Source organism: Nipponia nippon, unplaced genomic scaffold, assembly GCF_047370975.1.
Source record: "Nipponia nippon isolate SJK-2023a ecotype South Korea unplaced genomic scaffold, ASM4737097v1 scaffold_5, whole genome shotgun sequence".
In the NCBI taxonomy this organism is placed as follows: Eukaryota; Metazoa; Chordata; class Aves; order Pelecaniformes; family Threskiornithidae; genus Nipponia; species Nipponia nippon.
In genome coordinates this window covers 72,521,525-72,529,023 of record NW_028262369.1, presented here as the reverse complement: position 1 = coordinate 72,529,023, position 7,499 = coordinate 72,521,525, and positions in this window count along the sequence as shown.

The following is a 7,499-nucleotide window of genomic DNA, read 5'->3' as shown; positions in this document are numbered from 1 at the left end:
CCTCCAGCACTAGAGATGGAAACCTGTGGTCAGTCTGCTGCTCTGCTTGGGTACTCTTGCCTTTAGAAAGCTTTCCTTAATGCTGTAGTCTCACTTGATGCAGTGCAATCCCATCACTATGTGCCTTGCCTACGACAGACATGGACAACACGTGATTTCCTTCCCCTTTGCAGCAGCCTTTTGTGACTTCAACGACTGCTATTCTCCACTTGGTCCTCTCTTCTCTGAGTGAACACACACCCTTCAATCCTTTCCAGACTTCTGACTGATCTTACTGCACTCCTTTCACCCCCTTCCAGCTGGGCACAGCTTTCTGGCTACACAATGCCCCAACCACCACTTGCTACTCTAGCTAAGGCACTACTGATGTGGAACCAAGCTGAAGGACAACTTCACATAACTTTGAGTCCAGTCTCCCAGTTTATGCAGTGTGGTGTTTGCCTTTTTCATGATAGTAGTGATTTGTGTTTAGCCTGTGATCAACGAATGGGTCCTCACAGATCTTTTTTTTTTCTTCTGCAGAGCTGCTATCTCACCTGCTGTTCCTCACTGCATACTCGTGCTGCAGACTGCTCCTGCATGGCTAGCGAACCTTGCACTTTACGGTTTTTGTGTAAGACCAGTTCTACAGTTTGTTCAGATTTTACTGTGCAAATCCTATCCCCCAGCATGCCTGCAGTCCCTCCCACCCAGGGCTGTGTGGAGATTTGAAAAACAGACTCTATTCATCATCCAAGATATTAATGAAAGTAATGAACAGTGCCAGGCCAGACCAGACTCCTGGGGAACTCAGAACCAAGGAGCTCAGTTTATCTTTCTATTTTGACAGCAAATTGTCTGTAACTACTGAGCCTTGTTTCCCATCAGTTTGATACCCACTTTGCATCTGGCCATATTTCTCTTCCTTGCTTACATACAGCTCTGCCAAAAGCCTTATGCAAATCAAGATATATGGCATTTACTGCTTCTCCCTGTCAGCATGGTAGGGATTATCTCATCAAATGATGAAATTAGATGGTTTGACATGGTCTGTTCTTCAGAAAGCCATGTTTTTCCTCCAAGTACTTATGAATAATGGCTTGAGTAATTTTTCCAGTATTTTTACAAGAACTGAAATAAGCTGATCTCTTTATAATGCTCTGACTCTTCTTTCTCCCTTTTTTTGAAGAGAAGTATTACATTTGCCCTCTTCCCTTCTTCAATATCTCACATTCCTTGAGAGAACCACAAATGGTTCTGAAATTACATCAGGTAATTCTCCAAGTACTCTGGGCTATAATGCATCAAGCCCAGTCAATTTGAATATAGTTGGCTTCTTTATGCCCTCTCCAACCCATTCTCTCCTTATCGTAGGTGCAGATCATGCTGCTTTGCTGTGGTGTCAGTTGTGTTGGTTACCTGCCTGCAGCTGGCTCCCGAAGCCCCTGAGACAAAAACAGCACATGGCTTTCTCAGTAACATTTCCCCTTTCTGTTCAGTAATTAGCCATTTCCCTGGGATTTGTTTTACTCTGAGCGTACCTGCAGAAGTGTTTCTTGTTACCCTTTAGGGAATTTGCTCATGTTACCTAATTTTGTGCTCTTGCTTTTGTGTTTCAATCTTATATGCTAGTGCCATGCTTGTATACTCATCCTCAGTAATCCTCTAGTTTCTTAATACTTATCTTCTCTTTCTTAGCAGTCTTTCCCTTATATCTGCCCAGAGCAGGATCTTCCCAACCAAATCTCCGAGTGTTTTAAAATATGGCTTCTTGAGGTCTATACTCTTTATTTTGCTGTCCTCCTTCAATTTCCAAAGGAAGGCCATGGAAGCTGGAAGCAGTTAGCTCCTCTGAAAATAAGACTTGAACTGTGCTTTTATTATTTTGATCACAAGGCCAGCATTTTAACTGTACAGCAAGAAGAGCTCTAGGCCTGTAGAGACATTATTGTAGACACATTTTCTGCCAGACTGTGTTACAGTGCGGATGCCTCTCAAGCTTTCTTATCTGTGCGTGGTATCTGATGCAAGGTGCACAGAGTGCTTTGTGAAAGTTTTCAAAAATTGACAGCATCTCCAGCTGCTAAGGTCTCTTGTGCTTCTAGTCCCCATCAGCAGAAAACAGTCTCATATCATCAGGGTTTTCACAAATGCTACAGAGACAGCTGATTGTGTCACCCCCAGACACATTTTGTCTTGCTGGGAAACATACAACTGTCTCCATGGGGTTTTAGCTACACCTGTTAAAGTGCATTTACCCAGGTATAAATCACCAATGCCAACTGCCCACAGTGTAGCACAACCGTACCTTTCTGAAATTGTATTCCATTTGAACACATCTGCTACCTAATAGCAAAGATGGCTTTGAAAATTTAGATGACAAACTAGAGAAGACTTGTGTGTGTGGTCTGCGCTGAGAGGGCACACTTAGAAGGCTCTAGGCCTTACGGTTTCAAGAGCCAAACAGCATATTTTTCAAATTCTGAATCATTTGGATTAGAAACTGATCTCAAGCCTTTCAGCTGGTTCCTACACCTACGACATGTGAGATGATATCCTGGAAGTCATCAAAATTCAGCCCTTGTCTGTCTTACTTGAACAATAGTGATGCTGACGGAACAACCACAAACGAAATAACAAATCAACAAGCTAATCTACATCCTTCCAGCATCACTTCCTAAAATATGATGTAACCACATAAGCATACCACAGGCTATATCTTACATGTCTCACACAAAACCTAAGCACCTGCAAACATTAGGGAGTGTAGACCTAAAGTTAAAACTTGCAGCTTTACATTAACTGAAGAACACATACAACTCTTGCCTTGCTTTCATGTTCTGTCCAGAACTAGCAGCAGGATTAGCTAGCTATTCCAAGAAAAAAAAAGCAAAAAAGCTTTATAACATTTCTGACCAGGATGGAATATTGCAGAAACCAAAATGTGGGAAGACAGTCTTCTCACATCATCCGCAGTCCAGGCTTACCAGCTTAACAGAATTCAATAGGTCAAATAATGAGCTGGTATGAAATCCTGGCCCAATGAAATCCATGGCAAAACTCGCATTGATTTTTCCGGGGCCAGGATTTCAGTCTGGTCAAACTGTGTCTAAATGCTGACCTTTTTAAAAAAGCGGCAAATGTCATGCAGCATTTTGTACACGAATATATTCATACTCAGACAAACTGGAATGTTTTTGGGCAATGAAATACACATGGGGTGACTTTGCTGTCAGGCCAAAATGGGCTCTGGAAGACACTGTCCCCACTGTACGTGAAAGGATGGACAAAGGAATACTCCGCAGTGCAGGCAGATAGTAGCCAAGTAGGGTGCTCTGTGGAGCTAGGATTTGGTATGAGAGCCCATGACTCCCTATACCGATGAGAGTTATGTTATTCTCAGCAAGATGCAATGAGCTCAAATGCTACTCAGCAACAGAAGAGGTTTCTCTGTTGTGCAGATTGAGAGAGGCTGGTGCTGTTTGGAAGAGATGAGTCGGGTTTTCTGGAACTCACACATACACAGCTGCAGCACCTGGGCCCCAGATGGTTTGCTCTCTCCCAGCTGCTTAGCCCATGATCACTGCTGTCCTTCAGTGGATGGGACAATTATAAACAGGCATTCCTACCATGGGTGCAACCTGGGTCTTGACTGTGGAGTTGTTCCTTCTGCTTTGAAATCTATACTGCTGTCTTAAACTTAAAACAATACTTTACCACTTCAGCTGATGCCAGCTGAACCATATACTCCACCTGAGACTGCCTGTTCACGCCTGACCTATGTACGGTGTGTGCTCTTCTCACTTCCTGCCAGTGTTTACAGCCAGGCTGCAGCAAGAACTCAAGTGCTCCTGTGCTGTCTCTTGCTCTCCACACCTTTGTAGGCTTCTGCCTGTCCAGAACTGATGTTTGCTCTAGTGCTCCGATATTAGCTTAGGTTCAATGCATTATTTTAAGCAAATAAACAAATGAAAACTAGCATAACCTATCCCCGGGGACGAAAGGAAGAGCCAAGAGCAGATGTTGAAATATCAAAGTGATGATGTCAGTTAAACCTCTTTACAAAACAGTCGAGTGGAAAGACTGAAAAGGAAGGTTGCACTTTTCCTCCAATACAGGTCAAATAAAGAGCTAAACACTCCTTCTCCTTCCCATCATTGCAGTACTACTAGAAATTGTGCCTTTTCAAATAGTTTCCCTGATATAATCAAAGATATTTACCTTCTTTGTACAGGTTTACTGCCCTCACACTGTTAATCCCCTCTAGGCATTCAGAAAAAGAGGAATCTATTTCTACTAGCTTTATTAGTGCAATGTAATTTTCCCAGACCCAGAACTGAAGGAATTGTTTATGGTAATAACTGATTTGTTTACTCTAGTCCATTTTTTCCTACTTGTGATTTTACCATCACATCATCCTGACTTCTGTGTTTGTAGGATTAATTGTAAATATTCACCAAACAGATTATATAAATACATGTCAATTGATGAGTTGTTTGCAGACCAATGTCTTTGAAAATACCCAATTTATTTTTTACCCCTAAGGGTATGTGGCTGGTTGCCTAATTCACATGCAATCGTTTCTGACAGAGAAACTAAAACTTTAAAAATAGGAGAATAATGATGGAAGCGTATCAGTTACTGAACAGATAATAATGCCCCTGTATGATGATCTTCCAGATTAATATTAATCTGTGTTAAAAATTGTTTACAAAATGTTTAGGACTCACAAATAAATTGTTAAACTAACAGCTTAAATAAACATGACCCCGGGAAACCAGGAGTGAGATCTATTAATGAGAATAGTCACAAATCACTTCCTTCTAGTTCCAAAAGCTCTGATTCTTACTAATTTATCTTTTATCCTGCAGGGCTGCTCTGTGAAAACCTCCAAGGATATTACATGTAATACAAAACCTACATGCAACTAATCATGGAAATTTGACTAATACTAACTAAGGGAAATTTGACTGAACAGGCAAAATGTTATATGGAATAATTTGTTTTCCAAAAAAACATTTACAAAATTACTTCCAGCTATGAAAGGAGGATTGAATTAAAGATTGTCTTTTTGATATGCCACATGGACAATTTGGAGACTTGTGAGAATATTTCTTAATAAAAAGTGTGTGCAAGTACCTTAAGATGTAGAATTAGGGCTAATGGAGTCATCAACAATAATCTGCTGAAGCCAAGGAAAAATGACACCAGAAAACTTCATGATTCTGAGGCATAAAAGTAAAAAGCTCAGAAATTTAATCATTAATTCCAATTTTATCATAAAACCTCAGTAGACTTGGCTACAAAAATGTACTTTAATTTTTATAAACTCTCAGACTGTCCTGAAATCAGCAAAATGAGAGTTTTTACATTACTTTTAATAACCTCCAAAGCTTAGTGAGATATTAAAATTTGATTGTATTTTAATATAATCTGAAAGATTATCAAGGCAGTTCCAATAAGCAATATGTAGCAGGACCTCTTCAGGGTCAAACTTTGTGTATAGGAAAAGATGCAGTTATTCTGGTTTTATTAGTAAGGAATCCATGTGTATAAGAGACAGCAGCAATGTGAAGTGGAAGCCTGTATACCTAGCTTTCTAATCCTAACAGTTGCCTGCTGGCTCATATACAAGTTTCCTAGGTAGTTCTAGCATATGGTGTTTGATTATCAATCAGTTACGGGATAATCTCTGGTTTAAGGGCCTGGTTTAGCCTGTAAACACGGTACACCCGATCTGCAGTCTGCTGTCTCCCATGAGCCCTTTAGCGGTGGTCAGGCAGGTCAGCCATGTGATATGCCAGCCAAAGGACAGCAAAATGCCCGTTCACATTAACAGGCTCTGCATGTGCCTGTTGGTTCATGTGATGAGGGATAAATCTGTGCCATTACATGTCATTGGCACGTCTGGGGTACCAATACTTGTTGGCTCCATGTCCTAAAACATGTTAGGGGAGACACCTAAACATTCAGCACCCAGGTGGCTCCCTAATGGACTTTATGGCTTGCACCGGTAGACAGAGTGGACATCTCTGAAATAAAGCATGGAAATTTTTTCTGCTTCTTGTGTGGATGTGACTTCTAATAAACCATCATATGGTTTTTTTTCTCCTCCTCTTCAAACCAGCAAGGATTCCTATCCTCTGAACCCACCAAGGTCTTTGTAAACAGCAAAATGGCTATTTTCAATTTCCCATTTAAAGGAACAGTTTAAAGGAATGCTGGCATGTTGAATAAAAGCAGGATTTCTCTTCTAAGAAAAAATCCATTATAAAATTAATAAGTGCTTGTCACAATTCACATGCATATCCAAATGAGTAAGCAGATGCTTCCTACTGTGATTTGAAAAGGGCTTCCTCCTGCTTTAGGCACTTTTCACAGTTAAGAATCAGGAATTTTGGTCCCTAGTTCCTGTGTGGAAATATTTAAAACTCTTTCTAATGTATTTATGATGTTTTCCTATGCACCCCAGCACAAACATTTCCAGTGTGCTATGACTCAGTACTTTTTTTGAAGTGGCAGAAATACAATGAAAAGCCTGTTTCTCATAGTATTTTGGCAGAAAACAACTCTGTGGGCTGGTGTTGGCAACACCACAGTCTAAGAATAGGGCACTTCTCAGGCAGAAAGTTGTTGAATTTGGACATAAGCTAGGTTTGCCTAGGCGTAAAGAAGCCACTGTCTTCAGGGAAAGGAGTAATTTGGAAATGCTTATCCTACAAGTTAGAGTGCATTAGTGTCTACCAAAATAATTATTTCCTGTGAAGGCTACTCAGAATGAAGTAATCTCAAAGAATATATTCCATTGTACGAGCGAGGTCGCTGGGCAGCCCCTCCAACACTTCCTCAAAGGGCCTCTCATTGTATAGAGTGCTCTATTCCAGTTTCAGTTGTTCATAAACACGAGTAATACTTCCTTCCAAGTTTGTGTAAATGGGAAGAACTGTAAATGGATGGTGCTTCACTGTACATGTACCATGCTGATAGCACTACTACCACCTTTATAAAACGTAGCGCTTGGGTGAGACAAAAAGTAACACAACAATGAGGAAGTGAAAGAGTTAAAGCTTTTAAAAATGGCCCTGATCATGACAGCCTTAAAACCTAATATTCTGAGCTGATCTTGGGCTGTCCTAGTTCCGCTGAATGCATTGGAGGTGGAAGTGTTTTCTCTAGCTAAGGCTTTACCCATAAATACAGGCTATGTAGATTGTTCTCTACAAATAAAGGCAATGCAGACAATTCCCTGGAAACCCCAGCTACAGCATTCCCTTACTATGGGTGATGTTTGCCAAGTGACTCAAGTGTCTACACCACCAGTTTGATTTCATTCTTATTTCACCCCAGGGCTCTGGTTTACTGATTATCCATACAGTTCACGTGCTGCTTTTGGCAGCAATGATTTTGGTCAATTATTTCTCTCCAAAAGGAAATGCTGGTACAGTTGGCAGACCAGCCAGCTCCCGGCAGATCATATTGGATGTGTACCTCTCAGGCTTGGACTGCTGCTCTATGCGACT